This window comes from Acinonyx jubatus, chromosome D1, assembly GCF_027475565.1.
Source record: "Acinonyx jubatus isolate Ajub_Pintada_27869175 chromosome D1, VMU_Ajub_asm_v1.0, whole genome shotgun sequence".
NCBI classification, from domain to species: Eukaryota; Metazoa; Chordata; class Mammalia; order Carnivora; family Felidae; genus Acinonyx; species Acinonyx jubatus.
In genome coordinates, this window is record NC_069390.1 from 112,568,774 (window position 1) to 112,583,658 (window position 14,885).

Here is a 14,885-nt window from a genome sequence, read left to right on the forward strand (position 1 = left end):
GTAGGATTGACGTTATTTTAATTATTTTAGTGAAGTTATGTAGTAATTATAAACTATTATTAAAAAGCATGGTAATTCTTGGCATAATTCTCTGAGCAGCCCTTTGCACACAAATCTGTGGTCTCTGGTTCCAATTACCACCTCTTTGGCATATTTTCAGGGCCCATTGGGGTTTCCTATGACTTCCTGTTAGCGTGGGACCCAGGGTACCAAAGTGGCCTCACTGAGCTCCCGGCAGCCTGTGCGGCCTTTGCAAGCAGCCTCCTGCCCCCCAGGTCCCTACTTCCAGCATGCCGACCATGTTCTGCTGCCTGCACATGACTTCCTGCTGATCGGAACATTCCAGTGTGCCGGCTGTTAGTGAGCTAAGGTGGGATGTCCTGGTGGCAGGGTTCTGAGGCATGTGCCAAAGAAACTTCGGGGAAGTTCGGTGGGAACGGGACGCTGTGGCGTCACATGTGGGTTGTCTGGAAGTGGGCATGGAGCTGGAGTTTAGGGCGGACGACACGTGCCAGGGGTCATGCCCTGAAAGGGAACAAGAGAGAAGGCCACGCTGGGCCTGGGGAGAAGTGAGGCTTGCGTCACACGTGTGCAAGGCCCAGGCTGGCGGGGCGTGGGCACTGCTGGAACCAGTACTGTTGTCAGTGTGGCCCACTCAGCCATGGGCTGCAGGATGCCCGGGAGGGACAGGACTTGGGGCAAGCCAGTCCTTCAGGCCCTGCCTGGGCTGCGGAGAGCTGGGAGCCTGTCTGCAGACCACTCCTCACAGGTGGGGAGCAAGTCCTTTCTGGAAGGGAGGCTGGGTGGGCTTTCTTTGTGGCTGCAGCACCTGGTGTGTAGAGGGCCTCTTCTTCTCCTTTTTTTTTTTAAAGTAAAATCTGTTGTCTTATTGTATGTAAACTGTAAGCGTGCAATTTAATGTGCTTTGATATATGTAAGCAACCATGTAATAAAACTGTTCCAATTAAAGCAGAGGACACGTCATCACCCAATATAAAATTCCCTCTTTTCCTCTTCCTGGTCCATCTTGTTTCTCTTGTGCACTGTGTCTTTAGTTGGATACGGGGTGTGTGTGTGTGTGTGTGTGTGTGTGTGTGTGTGTGTGATTTTAGAGATTGAGAGAGCGAGAGAGAGTGTATGTGAGCAGGGGAAGGGCATACAGAAAGAGAGAATCCCAAGCAGGCTCCACACTCAGCACAGAGCCCGAGGCAGGGCTCAATCCCATGACCCTGGGATCATGACCTGAGCTGAAACCAAGAGCTGGACATTCAATCAACTGAACTAGACAGGCGCCCCGATAGGCTGTTTTTGAAGTTCATACACATCTATGTTTTCGTAGTTTGTACATTATTGTGGCTGGGCAGTTTTCCATGGAATGAATGCATTAAAATCTGTCCAACTCTACATCTGGTACAATATGTGAGTTGTTTCCTGGCTTTGTTCTGTTTTATTTTGTTTGACTCTTATGGAGAAAATAGTTATAAATAGACTTGAGATTTGTGTTTTTGTGGACAGATGTTTTCATTTCTCTTGGATAAATGTGATACATACACACAATGGAATAGTATTCAGCCATAAAAAAGAAGAAAATCTTGTCATTTGGCAAAACCTGGATGGACCTTGAGGGCATCATACTGAGTGAAATAAGTCAGATAGAGAAAGACAAATACCACGTGATCTTACTTATGTGTGGCCTCTAACTCAGAGACAAAGAGAACAGACTGGGAGTTGCTGGAGATGGGCTGGGGTGGGCGAGATGGGTGAAGGTCAAATGGTACAAAGGTTGGGGTAGAACACACTCCCTTTCCATAAGCTACTGATACGACATTTAATTGTCAGGATGAGGCCAGACGAGGAAGGATGTCCGATGTTGCGTGATGCTCACGTCCCTCCCCACACCCCCAATAAATACTCGTTTTACAAAAATAGCTACTGGCTCACAAACTATAGTTTGTTGAGCCTGGCTGCAGGCAACACATAGATTTGATTAAAAAGTTAAATATTAATCTTCAAATCTAAGTTATAATATGTTGGTTTTATTTTTCCTCTTTGAACAATTTTAATTGACACACAACATAGAAAAAACTATGTAAACAGCAACATAAGTATTTCCCTTAAATCTCTCCCTGTAGCTCTGGTGCTTCACTCACCCGCTCTCTGGGGAGCAGGACAGCCCGCCTTTTACCTCGTATGCTGATTCTGTACACAACGGGGTACGAATGAATAATCTCACTAAATCTATCCCTAAAGGTCTCTTGTTGCTATTTTCTCCCAAACAGCTGTGGGTCTTCAAATCACATGTTCACGGCATCTTTCAACCTCCCATTTCTGAATACAGGCAAAATCGTTGTGTCTGATCTGAGAATCGTGGCTCTGTGAGTCAACACCGCGTTCTAAAGGACTTATTCCACCCTTTCCAGGTCTTCTTCCACCGTCTTTTCAAGCAGGCAGAAGTAATTCGAGGGAGGCACGTCCAGGCTGAGTGAGGTTTTGGCAGATGGGGGGAAAGGGAGGAGATTGGATTCCCTACCTTTTAATTTTTGTAACAAAGGAAACCTAGGCCCCGGGGGAGGTTAAGAAGTTTGCTCAAAGAAGATGAAGATACTTCCTGATTTCTCCTGTTTTGTGTCTTGCTCCTATACTGAATTTATTCTGTTTGGGTTCTAACTGATATATATCTATACTTTTAAATTTTTTTTAATGTTTATTTATTTTGGTGAGAGAAAGAGACACACACAGAATGCGAGTGGGGGAGGGGCAGAGAGAGGGGGAGACACAGAATCCGAAGCGGGCTCCAGGCTCTGAGCTGTCAGCACAGAGCCTGACATGGGGCTCAAACCCACAAACTGTGAGATCGTGACCTGAGCTGAAGCTGGACACTCAACTGACTGAGCCACCCAGATGCCTATGTGTATATATATATACACATAGGCATAATATATGATAATATATAATATATATGTATGCATATATATATTAATGGGAATGAGAAGCTGGAGGAAGAACATTTCTCTAAATGTTGGTGCACAGCTTCAGCTATCTGTGGTTGGAGAAGTGCTTTACTGTGATGAAGGGGTAACGTGACCTTCCCGATACGAGTGCATTTGTGGCTAGTCCTCTGTTGTAGCATAAAGTTCATGCGTCCTCTCAGTTCCAAAATGCAGTGATCCAAAGACAGAAAGGACAAAAACATTTTAGTATTGTCTTAAAATAGAAGTTAATTTCATTCTTTTTTTGAAGCTTAAAATAGTATGTAATTACAGTCCAATCCATGCTAATTAAGAAACCCTGGCCACAAGGATCTAGCTATCTACTACTAGGAAATTTAATAATAGAAGAGCAGAATTTTTGAGTAGAAGAGACTCCATAGATCATTTGTGTCAGGGGCTCTTATCCTTTTAGGATTATGGGTCACGCTATATACCTTATACTTTTGGATTCTATTCTCCAGGCGATATGTTCACATTTTTACAGTGTATGTGCGAGTCTGTCTATTTTACTCACCTTAGGGACAGCTGAACTTATTCATAGATCTCTCCCTTTGCTTCTAAGAATATCTGACACATTCATGATTTTGTAAAATAGTATTTGAAAGGCTTTTGAGAAGCAATTTATTGACATATGGGGGGGCTGTCCTTAAACCATTCAAATAACTTTTAGACTATAAATACAGAGAACAAACTGGTGGCTGCTGGAGCAGAGGGGGTGCGGGGTGGGCAAAATGGTGAAGGGTTTCGGGTGGGGGACACAGGCTTCCAGTTATGGAAGAAGATCATAGGAATAAGAGGCACAGCACGGGGGACACATTTCATATGGTAAGAGTTGGGATGGTCACAGGTGGGGACATGTGTAGCAAGCACAGCATGGTGGACGGACTGGCCAGGTCATTGCGTCATGCACCTGAAACTGCCATGACATTGTGGCAACTATACTCAAAAAACCCCCACGAAACAACCAAAGCCAAATAACTTCTCTCCTTCTTTACCAATATGTTATAAGAGAAAGAATGCAGTAATATGAGTCAGAATCAGCTGATCCTTCAAGTCACCCTGGGGGCCTCATCATCGTCATATGGGAGCATCACCCCAAACCCGCATCTGAATTTACACATGGAGCTGTTGGTAGTCTCTAACAACGTCCCTCCTCTGCCCCACAGGTTTGCCGGACACGAAATCTATCCACAGCTCAGACAACCAAACGAACCGTTGAAGCGTGTGTGGAACCGATCTGTCATGCTGTGTGTGCCTTGGAATTCTCATCAGGGCAGACTGTTTCCTCGCCTAAATTCCTGCACCTCCCGAGTGAGCGGCAGGTGTGGACACAGATGCAGGCGGGTGGGCGCAGGATCTGCTCTTCACCATCACCCCGACCCCCACCCTGACCCTCCAGATCAGCTGACGCGGGGGCAGCAGGGGCTGTGGATCCAGCGGACCCTCGAAGGTGGAAAGTCAGGTGTCCCAGGAGTGGGGAGGGTCCCGCAAGGAGGGCGCGCCCATGGGCGGAGACGTAGGTGCACTGACGGGTGGCACCGTCTTCCTCCTGGAGTCCAGTTCCCCAGGACTTACCTGAATTCCAAAGACTGCTGGCCTCTGCTCTTTCTGCAGGCCGATCATAGCAACTAACGTCTCAAAACTGCCGCTTCTGTTTCACCCAAGGCCCCAGTTTTGTTCAGGAATTAGTGCAGGAGGATCGTGTCATTGGGATCTCTTCCAGGTCAGAAGCACCACAAGCATATACACCTGGAAATTACAGGGGTCACAATAAGTCCTTTATTGTCTTTATTGTATTTTTTTAAAATTTTTTTTAAGTTTATTTATTTTGAGAGAGAGAGACCGTGCACATGAGCAGGGGAGGGGCAGAGAGGGAGACAGAGAATCCCAAGCAGGCTCCACCCTGTTAGCACAGAGCCTGGCGTGGCGCTTGAACTCACAATATCATGATACTCATGATATCATGACCTTGGCCAAAATCAAGAGTGGGACGCTTCACGGACTGAGCCACCCAGGTGCCCCTCTGTATCCTATTCTTTATATACACCACAGAAAAATTAAGATAGTGCAGGTTTTGAATTTTTGAGGCAAACATTACATTCTTGTGTCCTGGTCCTATCATTGGTTGTGAAAACTTCCATCACTGTGGGTTTCCTATTTGGGTAAATTTTGCGTATGTTCTTTAAAAATATCAATTCCAGGGGCACCTGGGTGTCTCAGGGGGTTGAGCGTCCAACTTCAGCTCAGGTCATGATCTTATGGTTCGTGAGTTCAAGCCCAGCGCCAGGCTCTGGGCTGACAGCTTAGAGCCTGGAGCCTGCCGCCTGCTTCGGGTTCTGGGTCTCCCTCTCTCTCTGCCCCTCCCCAGTTCACACTCTGTCTTTCTCTCAAAAATAAACATTAAAAAAAGTAAAATATCAATTCCATTTCTTTTTCTGGCTTCATATCGAACAGTTTCACATTACATGGAACTCACTTGTGGAAAACACTAAAAACCGCTGCTTTGTGCAACTAAAATTCACAATGGGACTATTGATGCTTTTATCAGGTATTTTAGACATTATTCAAATGTCAAACTAAAAAATGACAAAGGACTGGCAAAGGTACACTAAAAATATAAATATTTATAGTCTCTTCTTTCTGTAGGCCCTAAGCTCTTTGGTCACATTCTATAATGTCATTTTTTTTTTTCAAATTATGTCACTTTTCTCTGATTCTCCCCTGCTCCTGGGAGGCAGGGGGTTCTCTGTCATCTCAACCCATGGTGCAGTCACTGCCCATAATAGGGAAGGAGGGAGGGAGGGATGGACAGATGGATGGGCGAATGGATGGATGGGTAAATGAATAAGAGAAATGAAGGGTGAGAAGGAAGAATTAATCTGCCTAACAAAATTAACTTTTGGAGAACCTTATTTTATCGATGTTTGCAAATACATGGTGCCTTGAATATTGCAATTTCTCATGTTGACTATTTTAATAAATGATTTAAGAATCCTTAGATTGCAAGGTACAAAGACATGCTTGAATTGCCTTGAAGATAAGGATATTTGTTTTCAGAATATTAAGTGGAAAACTTTCAAATATCTAAAGGAGTTATAATATCTTTTAACTTGAAATTTAGAAATACCCAAATAAATGAAGTCATAAAATATAGATGTTTTTATATATTTAACCAATTATTACCCCGAACCCATTATTATTATTTCAGAATTCTTGAGTTTCTGTTTCCTCATCTAGAGAATGTTCCTCATCTAGAGAATGCCAGTATCAGTGAGGTTTAAATGAGAACTTTTACTTAAAAAAACAACTCAGTGACTAAGTGGTAAACTATAATATTAGTTTTCTTTTACATTCCTCGACTTCAAAAAATAAAAATAATTATGTTTTTTGCCTGTGCAAAATTATGTGATTTGACGCTCACAAGAATAAATTATGTGAATGGATTGTGGAAATGTAAAAGCTTCATGAATACTTGAGTGGTACTCAAGGTAATAGTTAAGCAAACAGGACCCCGAAACTTCAGAAGTGATGCTCTTTTTTTTTAAAACTAAATCAAGGATATGAATTCATTTGAGTGCTCAAAAATGAGGATTAAACTCAGTTACATACAAACATAAAAATTAAATATAGTCTACAATGAAATATTTAAAATAAGTCACTAATGAACTTAATTTAAAAATAGATGGAAAACTGTCATTAATGCTTGTAGGCATTTCCTTAGTCTTTGATTTCTTAATAGGAAGTTGTCTTTCATTGCTTAGTTCAGAACAAACAGAAAATTCCATTTCCAATAGTGAGTTTTTATAAATAGCTTTATAATTGTTTCCAGCTTATATTTTTAAAAAGGCCCACTAGAATAATGTGCATTATTTGTGTAATTATTTCATGTCTGTGGCGTTTTTGTAAAGTGAAGAATACTTAGCGAGCACCAAGGAGTGCCTAGAATAAAGATGGCAGAGCCAGAGGTAATCTTTCGCTTTAGAGATCACCTTTTTCAAACTTTTCGAATCATCTCTCTGAAACAATTATAGTTGAGGTGTCTGAGAATCTTGGGCTGTCTGAGTAATCACACAACCACAGAGCAGTTACGGAAACTGTAAACAGAACTCAGATGGTAGGATCCAGTTCTGAGGTCACCTTAAATCACGAAGAACTTGCAGTAGTTTAAGCTCTGTGTCCTGGTCAGAGCCTTGGGCCAGCCCTGACGCTCCAAGCCAGAGGGGACATGCCTCCATGCTCCTGGGCGGGTTCTATTCCCATGCTGCAAACGGTGGTGCCAGCCAGGCCTTCATGTACAACGTTTGAGGACACGGCAATGAAAGGAAATTAGGTTTATATTCTTTAATTTGTAGGTATTGGAATATTTGCCTTCTTATGAGCAGAAGCATTGTCCACTGGACACCAAATAAACACAATCTCACATATTTTGTTCATTTATTTTTAGTGAGAAGATAACGTATCTGGCAGAATCCTAATAGTCAAGGGTTTCGTTCAACAAAGTGATGTGACTGTCTTTATCTTTTTATTTTAAATGTTTTAATATTTATTTATTTATTTTGAGAGAGAGAGAGAAAGCGCACATGCACGAGCAGGGGAGGGGCAGAGAGAGGGAGAGCGTATCCCAAGCAGGCTCTTCAATGTCAGCGCAGAGCCCCACAAGGGGCTCGATCCCACGAACCGAACTGCGAGATCATGACCTGAGTTGAAGCCAAGAGTCAGACGCTCAACCAACTGAGCCACCCAGGCGCCCCTGATGTGACTCTGTTTAAAGATTGGTCAGCTCCTATTCACCCTTGGATATTTTCACAGGGAAAAAAAAAAGCTTTTGTTTGTTAAATGGAGTTAAATTGTCTCTTGAGTATTTCCACTGATCAACTTAGTTTCTTTTTTCCTGTTGTTTGTGAACAGAGTTACCATCCTGACATTAACCTGGCCCAAACAATTAATTTATATGTGAAAATAAAATTAACCTTATTTATTTCTTTATTTCTTTATTTATTAAAGTTTTTTTAATGTTTATTTATTTTTGAGAGAGAGTGACAGAGCATGAATGGGAGAGGGGCAGAGAGAGAGGGAGACACAGAATCCAAAGCAGGCTCCAGGCTCTGAGCTGTCAGCACAGAGTCCAATGCAGAGCTCAAGCCCACCAACCATAAGATCATGACCCGGTAACAATTTTTCCTAGATTCTGAATTCTGCTTTGTTGATTTGCATATTTATCTTTAGGCAAATTCCACAGACTCTTGAGTCTGTGACTTTATAATAAATTTTTAAATTTGGCACTGCAAAAAAAAAAATTTTGTTTTTCTTCACATAAAACTTAATGCAAGTAAGTGTTAAAAATGTGGACAAGTAAAAAAAGTGTTAAAAAATTTTTAGTGTCTAAGTAGAGACTGGATGCTTATGGACTTTCACATGTCCCTATCACATTTTTAAAAAATTAATAATTTAGAGCATACTATTTAAATTTGTGTTTTAAAATGTAACACTCTCTCTTAAATATTTTTCTAAGCTAATTAAAATTTCTTCTACAATATTTAAATGCCAATATTAATGTACCAGCAATCTTTAAAGATTAAATCATTAGACACTTAGGTTTCTCCATTGTTTTAAAAGTAAACACTTCTCTGACAAATATCCAAGTTGCTACATGTTTGAAGATACATTCATGTTGATTTCCTCAGAATAAATTCCAAGAATGGATTTTCTGGGTCAAAAAGAATATGCTTTTCAGAAAGCTTTTGACTTATACGGTCAAACTCCCCTCCAGGAATGTTATAACACGAATCCTCTTTAAATAAAACCAGATGAAACATATCACTTTTATGTGGCTCTGATGGTGTTGTTGTTTAGTCAAAAACAGCAGCAGGAAGTTTCCACTGTTAGCAAAGGAAAGACAACCGCCACAAACCCAAGAGTGGAAAGGTTATTTTCAGAAGTAAGCCAAGATTTCTCTCGTGGTCTGGAGCAGGTGGGGGTGGAGGGTGGTGCTGGTGGACCACAGGTGAGACGTTGCTTTTCCAAGGTTCTCTCACAGCCCTGCTTCTCCCTCATCTTCAGTTCTTCAGTTCATGCTCCTCGTCGCTCCTATTCAGATAGTCTCTGCTTTGGGAATGGCACCAGTGACACTGGCTGGTTACCCACTCAGGGTCTTTCCAACGTGAAGCTCATGACACTGTAAACTGACCTGGTACCTGGGTTAAGCACTAGGCATTTTACCACTGTCCCAGCAGCTGACCAATTACAGGATTCCTGACAGCATCTTGTATTTTGAAAGAATGAATTTTTAAATCGCCTAATATAAGTTTCTCTTACCATCGTCAGGCCATCAGAGGAGACATTTTTCTTTTCCATTTAGCTGGTTACTTCTCATCACAAACAAATCATGAATTTTAGAGAGTGATGTCATAAATACAGTAGTCTATTACTTAAGCCTCCTGAAATTCCCAAAGCAAGGTCCCTGGACCATCAGCAGCAGCATCTCCTGGGCACCTGCTAGGAATGTAAATTCTCAGGCCCCATCCCACTCCTAGTGAATCAGAAACTCTGGGCTTAGGGTTCATTGCTCTGTTGGAACAAGCCCTCCAGATAACCCTGATGATGCAGGCTGACGTGGGAGAGCCACCTAGCAAATACAATACTCTGAAGTGAAGTCAGAATGAATTTGGAAGAATGTAATTTAGTAGTAGGGAAGACTTCTTCCTCATCTCTCCATGTATTTGAGTTAGTTGTGATACCCAAAGCCTCACTGCTCACTAAAATATGTGTGGGATCAACCTTTTCTCCCTGGAACATAATAGGAACATTACTACTTCTAAAATTACTTCTAAAAAGTCATGTTTCTTAGGAACATTGTGATGTTGTGCTCCTCACTGAGCTGAGGGCTGCTGAGAGGATGTTTTCTGTTACTTCTCTCCGTTTTCCCCAGGGGCTCAATGTATCCTCTCCACCAGATTTCTGGCTGCTCTGAGTACAAGTCTGACATCCTCACTCATTCAAATTTTTCACTTGCAACAACATACAGTACCATGAGAAACTTCCTCCGTTAGTGTTTTCTCGTAAGTGCTATCCAGTTGTCAGTGGAATGAGTTTTTGATTTATGAGAGAATCTTTGCTTGTGTTAAAAAACAAGGTTAAATACCTCTTGGAAAAGTGAAGTTGCTGCTAACATTTATAAGGTGCTGTGTAGCTCACAGACTGTAAGGGAACAAAAGTCAATGTGTGTGAGACATAAGGTGTATTTGGATGCTGCTCTTTACTCCTGAATCAGGAGAAAGGGTCCCAGGAAAACTCAACTACCCAAGAGAACAAGGCTTTTTCTATCAGCCGATTTTCCTAAGTAGGACTCTTCTGGTGATCACAGAGGAAAACATAGAAGGCATAGGCTTTGGGCAGCAGAAACATGAAGGCCGGTTATGTGAGGCAGGTCCCAGACCCCGCTTGTTGCCTGAACGTCTCTGGGTATTGGGGGTGTTCTGACGCTGACCTCGCTCTTTCCAGCTGTGTGGTCAGAGCTGCTCTTCCTACACCTGGACCTGAGCACCGGGCAGTGGGGCTGTGGTTGCCAGAGGGGCAGAAATGGGAAAACGCGAAGAAAAGCAAGAGACGCAGAAAAGATGGTTTACTGCTCATGCCTTCCCACGACATGTTGTTTCTCTGTTGTTTATAAATGAGATTAACAACTCAAGGTGAATGAAATAAAACAGAGTACAAAATCATGCTGTTTCATTTAACACACTATCATTTTACTTTTCTCCTGGGGGCGCATATTGTCTCTTCATAAATGTGCACATTATCGAGCTAAATTTACCCATGATCACACACTATCAGCCTAAAATTGGTCTAAGTCTACTAAAGGGTGAATTAAATTATACAAAAGGTTTAATAAGAGGTTTAAATAAGAGGAACAAACTTATTTATTTTTGAGAGAGAGACAGAGAGACAGAGCTCAAGCAGGGGAGGGACAGACAGAGAGGGAGACACAGAAACTGAAGCAGGCTCCAAGCTCTGAGCTGTCAGCACAGAGCCTGATGTGGGGCTTGAACCGCACACTATGAGATCATGACCTGAGCCAAAGTTGGACGCTTAACCAACTGAGCCACCCAGGTGCACCTATGTATTGTACTTTATTTATCACAGACAAACATGGATTCCATTATTAGGGCTGGTTTTTGTAATCAGATTAGAGTGTGAAGTCATGCATTCAACAAAAATTTAACAAGTATGGATGTACGGAGAGAAAGAAGTGAATTTGAAACTAAGACTCCATTTACAATACCTATTGTTTTACTGAAAAAAGAGAAGAATTTATTGTTTCCTTAGTTATGATTCTCAGACTTGGAGTCGATTTCACCAGTCAGGGAAGGACTGAACCCAAATGGTACAAGACACCGGCGCTGGCAGCGGGTGCGCAGAGAGAGCACAGGTCTGGTAACAGTGCTTTGCTCGTGGGCAACACTGATTTCATTGTAAACATAATATACATTGTGTAAAATGATTGATATGATCTCACAGAAATCATATGATGCCAGGGGTACATAAAGCATTACACTTACAGGGATAGGAAACCACAGCTGAAAATAATGTTGAGAGAAACTCATATTCTGAGACTACATTAGTGACACCATTTAAAACAGGTCTTGATACACTGATACTGGGACCTACTGGGTGGTATCAAATTAGAAATTCCCCATTAGTTTATTAAAGAGTCTCTACTTGCTGAAGAACTGCTCACTCATATTTAAAAGAAATTGTTTTAATGTCTGTTTTATTATTTATTTATTTATTTATTTATTTATTTACAAAAAAATTTTTTTTAACGTTTATTTATTTCTGAGACAGAGAGAGACAGAGCATGACCAGGGGAGGGTCAGAGAGAGGGAGACACAGAATCCGAAACAGGCTCCAGGCTCTGAGCTGTCAGCACAGAGCCCCACGCAGGGCTCGAACTCACAGACCGTGAAATCATGACCTGAGCTGAAGTCGGCCACTTAACCGACTGAGCCACCCAGGCGCCCCTGTTTGTTTTATTTTTGAGAGAGAGAGAGAGACAAAGCTCAAGCAGGGGAGTGGCAGAGAGAGAGGGAGACACAGAATCCAAAGCAGGCTCCAGGCTCTGAGTTGACAGCACAGAACCTAATGTGGGTCTTGAACCAACAAACTGTGGGATAATGACCACACTTAACCAACACTTAACCGGCACTTAACCAACTGAGCCACCCAGGCGCCCCTACTCACTCATATTTTTTTTTAAAAATTATTTTTACTTGAGAGAGAGAGAGAGAGAGAGAGAGAGAGAGAATCCCAAGCAGGCTCCATGCTCAGAGCAGAGCCCAACTTGGGGCTCAATCCCATGACCCTGGGATCATGACCTGAGCCGAAATCAACCAAATGAGCCTGGCCACAACCAAATGAGCCACCCAGGTACATTAAAAACACTTTTTTTCATATTTTTTGTGTGAAAATATGCAGACTGAGCTTCTTTTACATTATTGTCTCTGAATAGCAATCTGTAATAGTTATATAAAACTCTAGGATTGATTTGGTAATTATCTACTGCGGCTTGGCAGACCTGGGGTAAAGGGAAAGGAAACTAGTATTTATTGACCAAAAAAGCTTCCCAGTAAGGTTCTCACCACATTCAGCTCTTAAAGCAGTATTAGGTCAATGTTTACTTGTGATGCAGGAAGTTGCCTAAGAGATTGCACTGAAGTTGTGAGACCGTCTACAGTAAGATGGGCACTGTTATTCCTCCTGAGAGATGAGTGCTAAGATGATCATTTTTATTCTAGCGATTTCAATATGTGACCCTTTCTATGAAATAATTAATAATTTATGAATACATAGACTTAAAAATATTCCTGGAGGATAACACAGCTGTTACCTTTGGGGGCTGTCATGAGGGAAAGAGTGAGAGAGGGTGAGGTCATATGTCCAGGGTAGCATCTGGCATACAGTAGGGCTCCAAGAATTCTTTCCTTTTCTTTCCTCTGGGGGCAGAGACCCCTCTTTCCTTTGCCCTGGGGGCACGTACCACTCCTTCTCCAACTCCACTTTTGTACAAGTTTTCTATGAACACTGTTCATTTATTGATTATTGAAAATATGTTTTAACAAGTTTTTCATTGCAAGTGTTCATTAGGAATTGGAAGAACTTGAAGTCACGCAGGGCCTGATGTAAAATGATTGCCAAGTGTAGTCTGACAACCGAGATGGTTTAGACATTCGCAGAACTATTTAGCATCTGAAGCCTTGGCCAAAAACTAACGCCATAAGCTCATGGTATTTATGCAGTTGTATTAGTCATTGTGAGAATAAAATGCCTTCTCCACCCCCCCATCTTTAATACAGTCTCACGATCTTCTCTTCATATTTTCTACTGAGAAACTCAGCTAATCCACATACACTAAAGACACGCAAACAGAAACACATAACCAAATATATTTATGAATTGCAAACATAAACTGGATATATACAAATTAAGTATACACTAATATATACGCTAATTAAATAGTATTATATGTATAAACTCTAATATACCCTAAATAAACCAAATATATAACATCATAGTAAGCTACCTAAAGCAATCTCTACACTCATATCCATACCTGTATCAATAGCTCCATTATAACCGTGTTGACCAGGTGCTAGAATTCATGCTAGGTTTGTAAGAAGAATAAAATACAGTTCCTGCCATCATCAACATAATATTTTACGTGGTGAAGCAGATAAAGAAATACGTATTATAGGGTTTACACTGACAAAACAGAACTCTAACGCAGAGAAATAATAGTGGCCGGAAGAGCCCGTCTGTGTGTGGGGTGTGTGGATGAGGTCTTGTGCACAGGTGACAGTGCACCTGTACAATCAAGAGGAACTAGGAGGTGGCATGGCCGAGTGTGACTGCGGGCAGAGCCACGCAGTTTGGGATGGGCGGTTGTAACAGTAGAAGCTGAGTGTGAAGACGAACGGAGGAGCCGTCTACACTAAGCTGAGAGTGAAGATGAAGGGAGGAGAGGTCTACACTAAGCTGAGGGACTTTGGAACTTTATTCTAGAAGCAAATGAGCTGTAGGGAATATGAATGAGAGATGACCGCTTTTCTTTTGGAAATCTCAATTGGAAACTGGAAGAGACAGAAGCAAGCTGACTTCATTACAGGTAAGACGATTATGCACCGAAGTCCACACCAGTGTTTCTCAAACTATACTGTGTGCACAGCTGGCCTGGGGGTGTGGGCACAATATGGATCCTGATGAGTCTGTCTGGGAGGCTGGAGCCTTTCCCAGCTGTCCAGGCTTCGGGTCTGCAGACCCCCCTTGCAGTAGTGAGGCCCAGGAGAGACACTAATCCCAGCAGGAAGGGTCTGAGCAGACAGCACATGGGGATAGGGGATAGCTGGGGAGGAGGGGAGAGGGCTGGGGGCCATAGCCTCTGGGGCAGCCGGGCGGGGGGGTACTGGCAGGCTCTGGGGAACATGGGACAGCTGAGGGAGGGCTGGGGGCCAGCAGCCTCTGGGGGCACCCAGGGGGGCAGGTGGGTGGGCTGCGGGCCAGCAGGCTCTGGGTGGCAGGCTGCACAGGCAAAGGCAGCAGGGCATCTTTGAGGAAGAATTAATTTGGAAACAATTATCAAAATTCCATGGTGGGAGCAGTTTCACATAACCAGTGACTCACAGTGATTTTGCCTGTCCTAAGATAGCATGGTGAAGATTAATAAATTCATTTCCCGAAACACATGAGTGTTCTGTGGGGTACGGTACTGTCCCCAGTGACAGACTGTTACTAATCTTGTCCCACAGGCCTTGTGTTCTCAACGTTAGGCTTTGATCTGCTTTTTGTTGATAGCGATTTTCTCATCCTTTGAACAAAGTCTTCCCATGACCCTGTGCGCTCAGA

At 42.6% G+C, this 14,885-nt stretch overlaps 1 long non-coding RNA gene across 1 annotated transcript in view; it reads right to left on the reverse strand.

Moving 5' to 3' along the window:
• The window catches only part of LOC128311972 (uncharacterized), a 60,289-nt gene that overhangs the window by 28,822 nt on the left and 16,582 nt on the right, over positions 1–14,885 (reverse strand). Inside the window, exon 2 of the long non-coding RNA XR_008290748.1 lies at positions 4,566–4,739. This is a non-coding gene — a long non-coding RNA (uncharacterized LOC128311972). The remainder of the gene's footprint in view (positions 1–4,565; positions 4,740–14,885) is intronic.